Source organism: Caretta caretta, chromosome 1 (genome assembly GCF_965140235.1).
Source record: "Caretta caretta isolate rCarCar2 chromosome 1, rCarCar1.hap1, whole genome shotgun sequence".
NCBI classification, from domain to species: Eukaryota; Metazoa; Chordata; order Testudines; family Cheloniidae; genus Caretta; species Caretta caretta.
Genome location: NC_134206.1, coordinates 60,856,431 through 60,874,278, shown reverse-complemented (window position 1 = coordinate 60,874,278; position 17,848 = coordinate 60,856,431). Strand labels below are relative to the sequence as shown.

The window sequence follows — 17,848 nt, the reverse complement described above, 5'->3', positions numbered from 1 at the left end:
CACTTTTACAGAGTCCCTTTCAAAACAGGACAACACTTTGCTTTCTTGCTGGAAGGAATTTTCCATTAATATTTCAATGGCTTTTAGCTCCCTTATAAAGTACCATTTTGGAAGGAAAGTTACAGAAAACAGGCTCATCATTTCATACGGAAATTATAAATCTGACATGCAAGACAGAGGCAATCATTTTCTACATCGTCACATACCTTCCAATACAACTTTCAGCATTGTCAACTCTCATGACTTTGTCATGAGTCTCATGGTATGTGGTGATTTATTTGAAGCCCCAGCTCCTGGAAACATGGGATTGTAAGAAAATCTTTTAAAAAGTAAGCTTCTAGCCTTCATGGTTGTGAAGAAAATCTTGAAAATATGACTCAGAAACCAGAAGGCAAATAAAAAGAATCCATTTTTTATCTATCCATCCATCTATCTATCTGACACAAATCTCATTATTTTTAGCCAATTTCATGATTTTGGGGCAGGCCAACTCATGATTTTTGAGTGCTTGGCGTCAGCAATACTGAACTCTGACAATGAGACTCTACAATGCAGATGATAATGATATCTTTGATCTATCAGCTATGGCAACAAAGATGAAGGTGCCCTGCCAAAACTGGTGTGATACCCGTAGGAATAGCCCTTTTTGTCATTCGTCAGTACTTGGTATGAGACTTGCAGAAATTAATCAACTTTGGGGCAAAAAGGTGAGTGAACTTAGGCTGCCAACTTGCACCTGGTCTATAAGATTATGACAGGATTTGGTTTGGTTTGTTCCAGATGAGGCCCGCAGGGGTTTTTGGAATAACCTTCTCTGTCTTGAAGAGGTGGTAGTTGGCCTTTCACCACCTGTTAATGTCAGGTACAAATTTTAGCTAGAAGCAGGAGAAAAGTATCCAGATTCCCGGTTAGTTAAAGAAAAGGTGACAGGCAAAGCAGCAAAACCCAGAAATAATGCAAAACACTTAAAGGACCTTCCTATTTTCTAGAGAAAGGTTGCCAAGCAATTTTAGTAATTGCTGAAGTTTGGTCAACCACTATTTGCGAATCAGTTCAACCACGTCTATAAATATGAAAGTAATGCACACATTAGTAATGCACATTCTTTCAGAAGAAAAATGTTGTCAGCAATACATTCTGTGTGACTTGGGATGCTAAATTATTATTCTGTGAAAGCTCTTTGGGACAGGGACTGTCTTTTTGCTCTGTGTTTATCCACTGTAGCACAATGGGGTCCTGGTCCATGCAGAGGCTCCCAGGAACTACTGCAATAAAAATAAAAGGAGTACTTGTGGCACCTTAGAGACTAACCAATTTATTTGAGCATGAGCTTTCGTGAGCTACAGCTCACTTCATCGGATGCATACCGTGGAAACTGCAGTAGACATTATATACACACAGAGACCATGAAACAATACCCCCTCCCACCCCACTGTCCTGCTGGTAATAGCTTATCTAAAGTGATCATCAAGTTGGGCCATTTCGTGAAATGGCCCAACTTGATGATCACTTTAGATAAGCTATTACCAGAAATGGCCCAACTTGATGATCATTTTAGATAAGCTATTACCAGCAGGACAGTGGGGTGGGAGGGGGTATTGTTTCATGGTCTCTGTGTGTATATAATGTCTACTGCAGTTTCCACGGTATGCATCCGATGAAGTGAGCTGTAGCTCACGAAAGCTCATGCTCAAATAAATTGGTTAGTCTCTAAGGTGCCACAAGTCCTCCTTTTCTTTTTGCAAAGACAGACTAACACGGCTGTTACTCTGAAACCTGCAATAAAAATAGTCCATCAATAAAAATAATCTATCCATTCAAATATCTGTGTTTGTGCAGACATAATTTTCTATTTAGAATATTGGAAATGGCAAGGTTCCACATGGAACCTTAACGTCTGTATCATGAAAAGCTGTCATTTATTATATGTTTATTCAACGCCTACTATAATGGGTCCTTGACCTTGCTGGCCTCTAGGCACTATCACAATATTAATATTAAATAGTAATAAGAATGACCATTTACATTATTTTCATGACCATTGTGACCCAATATATTTCTACTGCTTTGCCTCTTCCTACAAACCGTATGAGATAAAGTAGCATTTTTTTCAGGTGAAAGGTGATTAGGTCTATTTCTCTCACAGCCTATTCTGATTGGTACAGGTTTCTAATTTTGTTGGTAAGTAATGTCTGATGGTTTCTAATGTGGACAATCTGCTAGTGTCTGTGTTGAGGCTACAAACAGACTTTGCTTCGATATCCCAGACATTTAAGGCCCTCGTTTTAAATCCATGTAGCACTGTCTCTTTCCATTGCATACTAAAGTCCAAATCCTGAGGACACTTATGTGGCTAAAACCAGCTTCAAAGTTATGGTAGGGGGCCAAAACAATGTAGGCCCCTGCACAGAGGGACTTGGTAGAGCTTCCGGGGTGTAATCCAGACCAGCGAAAGACCCCCTAAGCTTATATTTTACCAGTTTAGGTTAAAACTTCCCCAAGGCACAAATTCCTTTCCTTGTCCTTGGACAGTATTGCTGCCTACCACCAAGTGATTTATACAAAAATTCAGGGAAGGGTCACTTGGAATCCCTATTCCCCCAAAATATCCCCCCCCAATCCCCTTAACCCACTTTCCTGAGGAGGCTTGAGAATAATATACCAACCAATTGGTTAGCAAGGTGAGCACAGACCAAACCCTTTGTCTTTAGGACACTGAAAATCAATCAGGTTCTTAAAAGAAGAAATTTATTTATAAAGAAAAAGTAAAAGAATCACATCTGCAAAACCAGGATGAAAGGTAACTTTACAGGGTAAATAAAAAGATTTAAAACACAGAGGACTCCCCTCTGGACTCAGCTTCACAGTTACAAAACAGGAATGAAACTACCTCTTTAGCATAGGGAAAATTCACAAGCTAAAACAAAAGATAACCTAACGCATTTCCTTGACTACTTACAATTTATGTTATTTTAGATGGATCATTCCAGGTATATTTTCAGGAGCTGTTGTACCTGCTTGGTCTGTCCCTCGGTCCGGAGAGGGAACAAACAAAGAGAGCCACAAACAAATCCTCCCCCCGGCCTAGATTTAAAAGTATCTTCTTTCTCATTGGTCCTTCTGGTCAGGTACCAACTAGGTTATTTGAGCTTCTTAACCCCTTACAGATAAAGCGATGTAGTACAGCTGCCAAGGAGGGATTTTATGCTACCCTTCTTTCTATGTCTATGACAAGGGGTAAGAAACAACAAGGGCAATAGATTATAGTGGTTACTTCTTCCACCTTTACTCATGTTGAGATATATCTGACTATGCAAAAAATCCCACTGATGAGGCTGCTCATGGAGTAAGGTGAGAAAGGGTAACCGAATCAGGCCCATCATAATTAATAATGCTTAGCAGAAAACATGTTATTGCTTGTGGGGAGGGAAGTGGGAAATTCGTTATTATTTGAGTGTTAATTGGTAGTAAGTGAAGGTTCGCTATATTATGCCAGCAGATGTTGCTTTATGACTACATTAATGTTAATATTTTCCTCCTGTTGCATGTGAAAACTATTTAACCTATTTCTAGCTCTTTGTATAGTTTGCCTGGTATTCGAGCTCCAGTTGTTTTTCTGAGTCTCACGCAAGTTTGGATGGGTATTTTGTATAGATGTTCTATAGGTAATTTATTAGAAGTTGCAATTACTACCTTCCATTTATAAAATATTCCTTTTGCAACCTCTAGTCACATAGGGAAAGATCCTCAAAGGTAAATGAAAGATGAAATCAATGGAAGTTAGGAGTGTATATACTTCTGGGGATCTGGGCCATAGGTGTCAATGGTTAAACTTCATAAATTAAAGATCGAAGGAAATGACTAAGAATGGCAGCTTTTCTGGCTGCAAAGCCTTCTTCAGGATTAGATAACATGTCCAAAATTGCTTGTGCAACTGCTGATAATGGTAACTGGGACACAAATGTTTATTCTCTTATTGTTAAAATCTCTCTATTTTGCCTGCATGCTATTAAAAATCACCACTATGGGATTCAAGAAAGAATTTTCAAGCCATTGAAGCATGGGCTGAACAGGTGTTAAAACTGTGTTCGGTGGAGCAAGGTATACTTTGGCCTCATCAAACCAATGCAAGTATTAAAAAGGCAATAAGGGGGTAAACCAATGACAGCTGAAGAGTTTGAAGTCATCTCACATCAGCTCCATTCCATAATATGATTTTTGTTGTGATTCTATATTCATCTTTACTGTGTTATTATTCATGTATCTGGCACTGCAAACGTACATGATACCATCTAGCAGTAGGCAATCAGTATCTGCCCCAAAGGACCTATAATCTTATTATTAACCATTAATATATATTGTACTAGCACCTAGCAGCCTCTGTTAAGGATCAGGGCCAATTGTACATATGTACATATGTTGCATTGCTGAATCACCTGCACTGTAATTGGCTTATAGTAGGAAAGAGGTGTGCGGTTTCGGTCTTACTCTCTCATCCAGGCAAACCATGTGCTACATTCAGTGCAGAAATTGCAATGAGAAGGGCAACAGATGTGGATGGAATGGTTTCTCTGCCTTTCCAGAATTACTGCTGTAAGGGCAACTGCATTCCCCTATAGGTTGTAGTTGGCTACAGGCTTCTTTGATGAGGCCTACATTTGCCATGTCTTTAGACATCTGTAGCATTTTATAGGGGCAGCAATGCCACCTGTTGCTCCACTACACACTGTTGGCCTGCCATCAGATTGTCTGAGACTAGTTATTAGATTTCCCTGCTTATATGGCACTTGAGGTCTTCTGAATATCTGGCCCCCACGGTATAGTGAAAAACAGATGGGGTCATTCTGGAAGGCTCTCAGATACTATGGTAATGATGATGTTACAAGAACATCTATAAAATAGCATGGAATATTACAGAATGGGATGTGCCCATTGCAGCCTGAATGCTTCTCAGAATAAGAGACTGTTTAGTAATTTGTTGAACGATAAGACAGAGGGCATTTGGCCTGTGCAGTATAAATAAGCTATTCGAGGAGTATGAGACAGCATGGAGAGAAACATAGAGTTAGGGGGAGGACAAGGTGATAAATGAGGCAGCGAGGAAGAAAACTTGGTCAGATCCTAAGGCAGAGGTTGAAGGAGATGAAAACAGAGAAAGAGGGACCCTCTTCCACATATACCCCGTACTATGGAGTTGCCCCAGACATTGGAAGTGATTATGGACATGAAACTTATCAGCATCGTGTGACCTGTTGTCAAGGTTCCTCCCCCACTCTGAACTCTAGGGTACAGATGTGGGGACCTGCATGAAAAACCTCCTAAGCTTATCTTTACCAGCTTAGGTCAAAACTTCCCCAAGGTACAAAATATTCCACCCATTGTCCTTGGACTGGCCACTACCACCACCAAACTAATACTGGTTACTGGGGAAGAGCTGTTTGGACGCGTCCTTCCCCCCAAAATACTTCCCAAAACCTTGCACCCCACTTCCTGGACAAGGTTTGGTAAAAAGCCTCACCAATTTGCCTAGGTGACTACAGACCCAGCCCCTTGGATCTTAAGAACAATGAACAATCCTCCCAACACTTGCACCCCCCCTTTCCTGGGAAATGTTGGATAAAAAGCCTCACCAATTTGCATAGGTGACCACAGACCCAAATCCTTGGATCTGAGAACAATGAAAAAGTATTCAGTTTTTTACAAGAAGACTTTTAATAAAAAATAGAAGTAAATAGAAATAAAGAAATCCCCCCTGTAAAATCAGGATGGTAGATATCTTACAGGGTAATTAGATTCAAAAACATAGAGAACCCCTCTAGGCAAAACCTTAAGTTACAAAAAAGATACACAGACAGAAATAGTTATTCTATTCAGCACAATTCTTTTCTCAGCCATTTAAAGAAATCATAATCTAACACATACCTAGCTAGATTACTTACTAAAAGTTCTAAGATTCCATTCCTGGTCTATCCCCGGCAAAGACCCAGCATACAGACAGACACAGACCCTTTGTTTCTCTCCCTCCTCCCAGCTTTTGAAAGTATCTTGTCTCCTCATTGGTCATTTTGGTCAGGTGCCAGCGAGGTTACCTTTAGCTTCTTAACCCTTTACAGGTGAGAGGAGCTTTCCCCTGGCCAGGAGGGATTTCAAAGGGGTTTACCCTTCCCTTTATATTTATGACACCTGTGGAAGAAACACCATGTTTTTCAGTACTGGCATTATACAGCAGTGTTTCAAAAGGCACTGGTGAGCATGTATCACTCTCCATACTTCAATAACAATACCTGTAAGAAATTCATATACCTCCATTTTGGCTATTTAGTTCAACAGGGAGATGGACACAGAACAAAAACCACAGCACCACATGAGACTAGAGGGATACATTCATATTCTCATGTAAGTTAAAGAGAACTGAAATCATGGTCAATTCATTTCAGTATAGGTGGAGCTGGTAGTGTCATCTGTAGATCAGATTGCCTCACAATTTCCATCATAACTCCCTCTGTTCAGTTGATTATAACTTTGCCAAAAACTTGAATCATTTGGGCTGAGATGTACCAGGTCTGATGTCTGCCTCAGGCTGATATTTTCTTTTCCATATCAACTAGAATAGTTCAGCCATTTCCAAGCATGATGTTAGAGAACAATATGTTGTTTTGACCATGCTAAAAAATTCTTATCTGTTTCATTGAGATGCTCTTGCCTCTCCATACTCTGGAGCAGGGATTTATAATTTGGTGGGGGGTTGCCCTAGTGTCAGAGATATAACTTGTGTTAGATGTGTGAAAATCTGCCCAAGGTATAAGCCTTTGAAACTCTCATTTTGCACATGCTCAGTAGAGGTTTATTCGAGTTCGGTCTCTACATTTTCTGAAGATTCTGTCTGTACAGAGGATGCTCCAGCCCCACACAGCTCCTACATACTGACTAGATTTGGCATGTACCATCCCCTCAGAGCAACCAAGCATACTCCATCCTGGAGCTGCAGGCACTGAGCAGGATTTCCCTTGCAATTGTTCCTCTGGGAAGCTGAATGCTCAAGCTGTGGTACCAATCACTGCAACTGAGAGTAGGGAGGTTGTTTCTCTGATGTTCTAACTGCTCCCTCTACTCAGCAGGCACGCCAGGCATTCCAGGTGGCCTGACTCAAATGTGGAGGGGTGAAGAGCAGAGTGGTGAGGAGACAGAACAGGAATAGGGGATGGAAGAGGAGTAGATAGCATCAGAGGGGACCCGAAGCTGGAAGGAGAGAATGAGGATAGGCACTGGGGGGTGATGAGGGGCACAGGCCATGAGGACAGAGCAGCAAGGTCTATATCTACTGGAGAACACTCCCTTCCAGAACTTGGAATTGAACCCAATTGATTCCTAAGTCTGATCATTCCTCTGCTGTCAGCAAATAGCTGTGAAACCCATTGGTAAGCTGTTATCTTGTTCCTCTATAATGCTATTTCACATAAAGGACAACAGCCTACTACTGCTACCAGCTACCCTGTTACCTGAAGTGGTAGAGGTCTGGCTGTGGTTCTAAAGGGTCTAAACCTACTGTTGACCTATGTGGGTGTCAATATGTTGGAATATCTGTTTTTTCATTTTGCGTTTCCCAAAATGTAGGGAATTACATTTAAAAAGCCATAACCAAACCCTACTTTAAAAGAATGTTAAGGTTGCAAAGTCAAGCTCAGAAATCAGGAGATACCAGAATTGAGAGTGCCTGTTTTTCTAAATCACAGGAGTCTCTTTTTTGGTAGGTTTCCATCATGTTATCATTTAATTGTGCTATTTCAGTACTTTAATAGGTTTGTAATGTTTGTCTTCATGTTTCTTTGCTTAGCAATATTAAAAGTAGCACTGTTTATAGTATTTTATCTACTAAATCCTAGTGAGACTACATTTTAAGGCCTCTTTAGCTCAGTCAGCTTTATAGCTTGGATAAAACTAAATTGTTAGATTTTAGTAAACCTGGTCCTTATTATTTCTGGAACTGGTTTGATAATGAATTAAATTGGTACTGTGGGGCCGTCACATGTTGTTTGATAAGTGTTCCATTTTAATTAAGGAGTAGCTAATGGATAATTAATAGGGAGGATTACACACTTAGCTAATTTGATGATTTTAAAATTTAGAATGTACAGGCTCACATAAATCACTATTAGGGGCTTCTTAATAAGCTGAAACCTCAATTTTCTCAATGTCAATCAAAACTGGAACTGATGGCATTCCTCATCAACCCACGGATACCTGTTCCTCGAGTCCTGGTTGCTGCTTAGGAAGGATCACTCTAGTCAGAATGTGGGCCCGATTCAGACCTGCTGTAAGTGGGCGTGCTTCAGTGAGGTTCAGGTGGGTCTCAGTCAGTCAGCTGCCAAAATCTTAACAACAGATTCCCTCCTCACCCCACGAGGGGGTCATTGCCCACCCGTGCTCCCCGGGACTCCTGCCCCATCCAACCTCCCCGCGTTCCTTGATGTCCCCCCCAGCCCCATCCACCCCCCTCCCCTGTCCCTTGACTGCCCCCAGAACCAGGCAGAAGGGTCTCGTGGACCACCGTAGTGGGTGCCCACCCCATCCCTAGGAGCCAGAGGCACCTGCCGGGGGGCGAGGTGGGGAGTCCCAATAGTGCTTACCTGGGGCAGCTCCCAGGAAGCATCCGGCACATCCCTCTGGCTCCTAGGGGTGGGGGAGAAGGGGGAGCAGCTGCTCCCCCACTGATCACATCAAAAGTGGTGCCTTAGGCGCCGACTCCCTGGGTGCTCTGGGGCTGCAGCCACCAAATTTTCCTGCCCCATGCCTGGCCCCAGATCACCTCACCTCCGGTCCTCCTCCTCCCCTGAATGTGCCGCCCCGCCCTGCTTCTCCACCCCCCGGCCCCGGCTTCCCGCGAATCAGCTGTTTGGCGGGAAGCTGGGAAGGGCTGAGAAGCAGGCCACGGCTTCCCACTCAGGCCGAGGGTGGCGGAGGTGAGCTGGAGTGGATGGTGGTTCCCCCCCCGGGTTACCTGCTGCGGCACAGGCAGCCCTCCTCATGCCCCCCTCCCCCCGCGCCCCAGCTCACCTCTGCCTCCCTGGGCCTGAGCGGGAAGCCGCGGCCTGCTTCTCAGCCTGCCCCAGCTTCCTGCGCGAACAGCTGATAGGGAAGGGAGTTACCTCACAAGTGGAGAACCAGTGTTGACAGGGCCAATTTGATCAGGGTGGCTGTAGTCCACTCCCAACAATAGAGGAGGAGGTGTCAATTTCAGGAGAGGCAAAGCTGCTTTTGTAATGAGCCACCCACTCCCAGTGCCTAATCAAGCCCAAATTAATGATGTTAAATTTGCAAATGAATTTTAGTTCTGCTGTTTCTCTTTGAAGTCTGTTTCTGAAGTTTTTTTTATTCAAGTATAGCTACTTTTAAATCTGTTATAGAATGTCCAGGAAGACTGCTTTTACATAGGGACTGTCTGGTTTGGCCAATGTACATGGCAGAGGGGCATTGCTGGCACATGATGGCATATATAACATTAGTAGACATGCAGGTGAATGACCCTCTGATGGTGTGGCTGATGTGGTTGGGTCCTCTGGTGGTGTCGCTAGAGTAGATATGGCGACAGAGTAGGCAACGAGGTTTGCTACAGGGATTGGTTCCTGGCTTAGTGTTTCTGTGGTGTGGTGTGTAGTTGCTGGTGAGTATTTGCTTCAGGTTGGGGGGTTGTCTGTAAGCGAGGATTGGCCTGCCTCCCAAGGTCTGAGAGAGTGAGGGATCGTTTTCCAGGATAGGTTGTAGATCATTGATAATGTGTTGGAGAGGTATTAACTGGGGGCTGTACGTGATGGCCAGTGGTGTTCTGTTATTTTCCTTGTTGGGCCTGTCCTGTAGTAGGTGATTTCTGGGTACCCATCTTGCTCTGTCAATCTGTTTCCTCACTTCCCCAGGTGGGTACTGTAGTTTTAAGAATGCTTGATAAAGATCTTGTATGTGTTTGTCTCTGTCTGAGGGTTTGGAGCAAATTCAGTTGTATCTAAGGGCTTGGCTGTAGACAATGGATCATGTGATATGTCCTGGATGGAAGCTGGAGGCATGTAGGTAAGTATAGTAGTCAGTAGGTTTCCGGTATAGGGTGGCGTTTATGTGATCATCACTTATTTGCACTGTAGTGTCCAGGAAGTGGATCTCTTGTGTGGACTGGTCCAGGCTGAGGTTGATGGTGGGGTGGAAACTGTTGAAATCCAGGTGGAATTCTTCAAGGGCCTCCTTCCCGTGGGTCCATATGATGAAGATGTCATCAATGTAGTGCAAGTAGAGGAGAGGTGCTAGGGGATGAGAGCTGAGGAAGCGTTGTTCTAAGTCAGCCATAAAAATGTTGGCATACTGTGGGGCCATGCCATCATGTACAGCCCCCAGTTAAAACCTCTCCAGCACAATGTCATAAATATAAAAGGAAAGGTGACCACTTTTCTTTATATAGTGCTATAAAATCCCTCCTGGCCAGAGGCAAAATCCTTTCACCTGTAAAGGCTTAAGAAGCTAAGGTAACCCCTATGGCACCTGACCCAAAATGGCCAATGAGGGGACAAGATTCTTTCCCCTGACAGCATGGGGATGGGATAATCATCATAGACTGCAAAAGTCCACGTTTCTGACCAGCCCTTGTACTGGACCAGCAACTTGGCTGTAGGCAAGTCAAAAGAGTTTGACTTGAAGGGTTGAATTGTCACTTGGACCTCTGGGTCAATTAAATTGGGGTCCACTTAGGAAGCATTAGTCTTTATATAGTTAATAGTATATTTAGAAAAATATGTGTCTTATTAACTCTGTTTTCTCCTAGAGCGCCAGAAAAAAATCACAGCCAGTGTTTCACCCTATCTGTGATTTGGGGGGCGTGTCATAAATATAAAGGGAAGGGTAACCACCTTTCTGTATACAGTGCTAAAAAATCCCTCCCGGCCAGAGGCAAAATCCTTTCACCTGTAAAGGGTTAAGAAACTAAGGTAACCCCGCTGGCACCTGACCCAAAATGGCCAATGAGGGGACAAGATTCTTTCAAATCTGGAGGGGGGGACAAAGAGTTTTGTCTGTCTGTGTGTTACCTTTGCCGGGAACAGATCAAGGATGCAAGCCTTCCAACTCCTGTAAAGTTAGTAAGTAATCTAGCTAGAAAATGTGTTAGATTTTCTTTTGTTTTTTTTTGGCTTGTGAAATTCGCTGTCCTGGAGGGAATGTGTATTCTTGTTTTTGTGTCTTTTTGTAACTTAAGGTTTTGCCTAAAGGGATTCTCTATGTTTTGAATCTGATTACCCTGTAAAGTATTTACCATCCAGATTTTACAGAGGTGATTCTTTTACCTTTTCTTTAAATAAAATTCTTCTTTTAAGAACCTGATTGATTTTTCATTGTTCTTAAGATCCAAGGGTTTGGGTCTGTGTTCACCTGTACCAGTTGGTGAGGATATTATTATCAAGTCTTCCCCAGGAAAGGAGATGTAGGGCTTGGGGGGATATTTTGGAGGAAGACGTCGCCAAGTAGTCTCTTTCCCTGTTCTTTGTTTAAATCGCTTGGTGGTGGCAGCGTATCAGGTTTTAAACCTAAGCTGGTTCCCAAGGCAAGAAAGAAATCTGTGTCTTGGGGAAGTTTTAACCTAAGCTGGTAAGAATAAGCTTACAGGGTCTTTCATGCAGGTCCCCACATCTGTACCCTAGAGTTCAGAGTGGGGAAGGAACCTTGACACACATTATCAATGATCTACAATCTATCCTGGAAAACGATCCCTCACTCTCTCAGACCTTGGGAGGCAGGCGAGTCCTTGCTTACAGACCCCCCAACCTGAAGCAAATACTCACCAGCAACTACACACCACACCACAGAAACACTAAGCCAGGAACCAATCCCTGTAGCAAACCTCGTTGCCTACTCTGTCGCCATATCTACTCTAGCGACACCACCAGAGGACCCAACCACATCAGCCACACCATCAGAGGGTCATTCACCTGCACGTCTACTAATGTTATACATACCATCATGTGCCAGCAATGTCCCTCTGCCATGTACATTGGCCAAACTGGACAGTCCCTACATAAAAGAATAAATGGACACAAATCGGACATCAGGAATGGTAACATACAAAAGCTAGTAGGAGAATATGTCAATCTTCCTGGACATTCTATAACAGATTTAAAAGTAGCTGTACTTGAATAAAAAACCTTCACAAACAGATTTCAAAGAGAAACAGCAGAACTAAAATTCATTTGCAAATTTAACACCATTAATTTGGGCTTGAATAGGGACTGGGTGGCTCATTACAAAAGCAGGTTTGCCTCTCCTGAAATTGACACCTCCTCATCTATTATTGGGAGTGGACTACATCCACCCTGTTTGAATTGGCCCTGTCAACACTGGTTCTCCACTTGTGAGGTAACTCCCTTCCCTTCATGTGTCATTATATAATGCCTGCATCTGTAATTTTCACTCCATGCATCTGAAGAAGTGGTGTTTTACCCACGAAAGCTTATGCCCAAATAACTGTTAGTCTTTAAGGTGCCACCAGACTCCTTGTTGTTTTTGTGAACACAGTATATTTTACACCTGAGAGGATAAACAAAAGTAGCATGTAGCACTTATCTATCATGGTGATTTTCATTTTCAAAGCACTTTACAAATGTGAACTAAATAATCTTCACAACGCTTCTGATGAGTATTATTATACCCATTGCATACGTGAGGAAACAGGCACAGAAGTATGCTACCAAAGGTCACAAGGGTCAGAGGTGAGGTTAAAACTATGAAGTTCCCATTGCAGCACTCAGTTCACTCCATGGCACTTGCTTTCACTCGCATGAGAACGAAAGGTCAATATTTTGCATGATGTAACAAATGTGGGATGTAAAGGGAACATCATCAACATCACTATGGTATGCCACTGGAAGGAGAATTTGTCTGACTAGACTGTGGCATGGATGGCTCCCTCAAACATTTGATGAGTCTGGAATACATTGTTTTGAAGGTTTGCATTATTCATTTATAGTAGGGCTGTCAAGTGATTCAAAAAATTAATCGTGATTAATCTCAGTTTTAATTGCACCGTTAAACAATAATAGAAAACCTTTTATTTAAGTATTTTGGATGTTTTCTACATTTTCAAATATATTGATTTCAATTACAACACAGAATACAAAGTGTACAGTGCTCACTTTATATTATTTTTTATTACAAATATTTGCACTGTAAGAAAGATAAACAAAAGAAAGTATTTCAATTCACCTCATACAAATAACGTAGTGCAATCTCTTTACAGTGAAAGTGCAATTTACAAATGTAGATTTTTTTTTTACATAACTGTACTCCAAAACAAAACAATATGAAATTTTACAGCAGTGTTTCTCAAACTTTGTGTACTGGTGACCCCAACTGGACTTAAAAAAAAGCCATCAGGGAGAGAGAGGTGCAATTCAAGTTAAGGGCCAGTGGTAGTACAATAACAAATGCATATAAACTGTCCATTAACAAGATTAGGCTTGAAGACAGATGAAGGTTTCTAGCCATCGGAGAAGTGAAGTTCTGGAACAACCTTCCAAAGGGAGTAGCAGGGGCAAAAATACTAACTTGTTTCAAGACTGAATTCGATAAGTAGAGCTGTGAAGCAATTAAAAAAATTAGTCGTGATTAATCACAGTGGAAAAAAGACAGTTATACGTAGTGTGACAGACCCAGACCGGTTGGGTGCAGGAGTCTGGTAGAAGGAAAACACACTGGACGCTGGATGAATAGTTTTCTGTTTCCTGAGTGACCAGGGCAGGGGCTACCCTAGAGCAGTCAGGAAGGTTCTAGAAGCAATTAAGTCAGGGACACTCCATAAGACACCTGGAACCAATTCAGAACTGATAAGAAGCAATCATAGAAACAGGCTAATCGGATCACCTGAAGCCCATTTAGAACTATCTGGGACTAGTTTAAAAGGAAGCCCCTTCAGAGACGCCAGCTGGTAGGAGCTGGGAGAAAGAAGGTGTACAGTAAAAGACCTGGGAGAACAAGTGTGGTCAGGTACCAAGGAGGGTGCTAGGAAGGGCCATTTGGGGAAGTAGCCCAGGGAAGGGCTATAGCTCTGGCAGTATAGGAAAATTAAATTTCTGCTGCCAATTAGGGTCCCTGGGCTGGAACCCGGAGAACAGGGCAGGCCCAGGTTCCCCCCCAATTTCCCCCATAACTCTACACAAACGCTCCCTGAGTAGGAAGACAGGGACTAAAGAGGGTTCTTACACCAAACCCATTGACTGGTTGATGATGAAGGTGACTCAGTACGCTGTAACCCTGGGCTCTAGGAGGGGAGAGGGGCTACATGGAGGGTCACAGCAAATCTCTGAGGCAAACCCTAACCGCCTAGAAGTGCAGGACAACCCGAGGCAAATCCGGTACTCTGCCAGAGTAGCCATTGCAAGGCTAAGTTTCAATACCATCAAAGTACTTCAAGTCTGCAGTACCACTTACATGCCAAACATGCTTTCTCCTCCAGTTCTTGCGCTATGAATCCCACGAGCAAATAAATCCCAACAAGCAAATGAATCCTGCCAGCCGTGACAGGGTACACTTAGAGTTTCAGATTGGCTATAAGCCATTGGATCAAACAAAGGACAACAGCTTAACCAATCCTATTTCAAAGTGGATAACTATGGACTGCAGACCACTCAACATTGTAAATGACTCAGGGCAAAGATATGTTATTCAAATTGCATCTTCCAATCAGTTATACACCTTGCCCTTGGGAACCATTGAATCAGGAATACATGACCTATATCACAATGCGAAGAATACAAAGTTGGAGCTTCTGAAAAATGCACTAGCTGTTGCTTTGACTGGTGATTACTGGACAGCCTTGAGCAATTACAGCTCTTTCAGAGTCATGGCACACCTGACTGAGGTTGCATGGACATTGCAGTAGTTTGCTTTAACAGTAAAGAATACTAAAGGGAGACATTATGCTAACACATGTGTAGAGAATTTCTTCGATGTGGTGAAAGAATACAATATTCCAGAAAAAGTGACAACAATTAGTACTAACAGTGATATCAAAATTGTGATTAATCATGATTAATTTTTTTATTTGCAATTAATTTGTTTTGAAATAATCACAGATTTAACTGAGATTAATTGACAACCTTAGTTTACTTCTCTTGTTCACTGCAGGAGTTGTTTGGGAAGACTTGTTAGAGTTGATGTCACCTCTTGCCCAGGACCTTGCACAGAAGTAAAAGAAGCTGGCTTTCCCTTCTCCTCCCAGGTGAAAGAGGTCTGCCTTAACAGGCTTCTCACCTGGATTCACTTCCCAGAGACTTCAAGGCTTCCTTGCTTGAAGGGCACAGCTTGCAAGTGCTCTGGAGCCTTGTGTCTGTCTAGTGATGGATGCCAAAGATGGCTTCTCTTCTCCAAAGTTCCAGGACCTTCTTTCAAGAGGCAGGATGACCTTCTGCTCTTCTTCCCTTCCTCTGCGCGTCCCAAGCCCCTGCTGATTTCTATGGAAATGAGGCTTCCCTTGCTTTTGCTCCCCCTTTACTCCATTTCTTTGGAGAAAGGGAGCTAGATGCCTTCCCTCCTATTTGAGGGGAAAGCCTGCTTCTCCCTTGCTTTGCTCCCAGACTGTAAAGCAGAAGATCAGGGAGTCTTCCTAATTCCTCAGCTTGTGTGAAGACCTCCATTTCACCAGGATCTTCATCACCAGTGTGTGAGAGGCTTCCAGAAAAGGCCTTGCTCAATACCTTTTCAGAGCCCAGTACTATTTGATACAATCAGTTGATTCAACTCTTTATGACTTGAAGTTCAGCCCCTCGTCTTTCTAGACCAGCCAGCCTTGGCAATGTAAAGTAAAACCCAGACCAAGCTTCTCTCTCCTGCTGGGTGGAGACGCCATGCTCTCTTCTCCTCTTCTGCTTGTTAGCTTGAGAGCTTTCTCTACCTCCTACCTCAATGACCCTTGATTCTCTCGGCCTGACGAGCGGGCTGCTCAGAGAAGCAAACCGTTTCCTTCGCCTAGGGCAGACTCCCCATGACACGCCTGGCTTCAAGACATTGCAGTCATCATTCCAGCCTCTAGCCAGAACTCTTCATACCCACCGGGGGCGTACAGCAGCGAGCAAGAATAGTAGGGATCGGGAAGTTCTCAGGTTTTCCACGAGACATTCCAGGACACCGTTAAGATCCAGATTGAAAGTGTAGTGCGTCGGGCTACGCTTAATTGGTGTGGAACTCATTTCCTCAGCCCAGTGAGCCCCTTCTCTTCCAACACTGGGACACACTTAGTGTCACAAGGATCCACTTTCCTGGCAGGTTGGCTTTCTCTTGTTCATCGGCAGAGTCGCTTGAGCAGCAATGGGCAGAAGAGGCCTGGAGGAAGGACCCCGTAGCCAAAACAGGAAGGGAAGGGCAGCGATGAAGGTGGGATTCGAACCCACGTGTGCAGAGCACAACGTATTAGCAGTCCATCGCCTTATCCTCTCGGCTACCTCGTCAGTTGAAAGGGCCCCCCTGGACACCAGCTCTCCTTTGATTGGCTGACGCTGGCCGCCTGAAGCAGGATGAGACTCCTTAGGAAGCGCAGCCTGCCACCGTGCCAGTGGTGTAGAGGCATCATGCAGGATTCCCATTCCTGCGAGCCGGGTTTGAGTCCTGGCTGGTGCAAACCTGCTGGGTTCCCGGCTGTGTAAGGTCCTTCTCTTGTGTTGGTGCCTGGAAGCGTTCTTGGGAGAGGGAGAAAAGGCCCAAAGCAGTAACTCAGTAATCTGCTGCCCCCGCAATAAAGAAGAAGGGAAGGCTCCAGACCAAGGTTCCCTTCTAAGCAGCCTGTAGAATGAGCGGTCCTACGGCTTTACCATTCAGCTAAGCAGGACCTTGAGGTACCTGCCATCCTTCAGCAGCCAAAGACAGGTACCCAAGCCAGCTGGAGAAGAAGTGTCAGTCAAAGCCTGCAAGCTTGCCAGTAGCGCTGAGGCCTGGTGTGAGATTCCTCTTTCTTCGAGTTTGAGGGGAGACCTGGCTGGCACGAGAGGCACCGTGGCATTGTCCCGTTCGGGCGTGCTGTGAGAGCTGGTGTCACCTCTTGCCCAGGACCTTGCACAGAAGTAAAAGGAGCTGGCTTTCCCTTCTCCTCCCAGGTGAAAGAGGTCTGCCTTAACAGGCTTCTCACCTGGATTCACTTCCCAGAGACTTCAAGCCTTCCTTGCTTGAAGGGCAAAGCTTGCAAGTGCTCTGGAGCCTTGTGTCTGTCTAGTGATGGATGCCAAAGATGGCTTCTCTTCTCCAAAGTTCCAGGACCTTCTTTCAAGAGGCAGGATGACCTTCTGCTCTTCTTCCCTTCCTCTGCGCTTCCTAAGCCCCTGCTGATTTCTATGGAAATGAGGATTCCCTTGCTTTTGCTTCCCCTTTACTCCATTTCTTTGGAGACAGGGAGCTAGCTGCCTTCCCTCCTGTTTGAGGGGAAAGCCTGCTTCTCCCTTGTTTTGCTCCCGGACTGTAAAGCAGAAGATCAGGGAGTCTTCCTAATTCCTCAGCTTGTGTGAAGACCTCCATTTCACCAGGATCTTCATCACCAGTGTGTGAGAGGCTTCCAGAAAAGGCCTTGCTCAATACCCTTTCAGAGCCCAGTACTATTTGATACAATCAGTTGATTCAATTCTTTATGACTTGAAGTTCAGCCCCTCGTCTTTCCAGACCAGTCAGCCTTGGCAAAACCCAGACCAAGATTCTCTTTCCTGCTGGGTGGAGATGCCATGCTCTCTTTTCCTCTTCTGCTTGTTAGCTTGAGAGCTTTCTCTACCTCCTACGTCAATGACCCTTTATTCTCTCAGCCTGACGAGCATTCTGCTCAGAGAAGGAAATGGTTTCCTTT

At 43.9% G+C, this 17,848-nt stretch overlaps 1 non-coding gene across 1 annotated transcript; it reads right to left on the bottom strand.

The window, feature by feature from the left end:
* Positions 1-16,390: 16,390 nt before the first annotated feature.
* Positions 16,391-16,472, bottom strand: TRNAS-GCU (transfer RNA serine (anticodon GCU)). The gene has a single exon. It is a non-coding gene; the product is annotated as a tRNA-Ser (tRNA).
* Between the last annotated feature and the right edge of the window lie 1,376 nt (positions 16,473-17,848).